Raw genomic sequence first — 644 nt, forward strand, 5'->3', positions numbered from 1 at the left:
GTTGACACAGTGAGAGAAACAGCAGCCCAAGGGATTACAGAAGGGAATTTTCAGAAGCTTCCCCACCCCCAATTTCTAGTCTTTGAAGTTGCAGAGGAATTTCTGCCACAGCCTTCTCTGATCAAGGCTGAAGGAAATGTCACAGAATCAGCTTAGTGAGTTGCTTCAATAGAAACGTCATCCAAGGCCGATAATAAATAAGAGTTACATAACTCAGCAGGTCACAGCTCTAAGCTCTTTATAGGCCATCAATCCACACTTATTTCCTGGATTTTGTAACTGCCGCTGAAAAGGAAAAAAGGAGGGGGCGAGGATTAGAGGGAGAGAATTGATGTGACTGGAATAAATCTCCAAGTCCACCTCGAGTCTCCTGTCCCACGCAGCACCACTGCAGCTAACTCCTGGAGGGCCTGCTGAACCCCAGTGCATCCAGACGCTCTGGGCCACTGGCCAGGAAACTCGGACCCCTGTCTCAAGCTGCTCCGGGTAGCCACGAGCGTTAGGCTGTCATTATTATCTCTTTGGCTCTCAGTTTTCTATTCTGTAAAATGAAAAGTTGGACTAGATGGGTTCTAGGATCCCTTTCCACCCTGCGATTCTAAGCATTAGGAGCAAAAGAGTGGGGATTAGGGTTCGATACCCCA

The sequence above is a fragment of the Pteropus vampyrus genome, unplaced genomic scaffold, assembly GCF_000151845.1.
Source record: "Pteropus vampyrus isolate Shadow unplaced genomic scaffold, Pvam_2.0 Scaffold104, whole genome shotgun sequence".
Classification (NCBI taxonomy): Eukaryota; Metazoa; Chordata; class Mammalia; order Chiroptera; family Pteropodidae; genus Pteropus; species Pteropus vampyrus.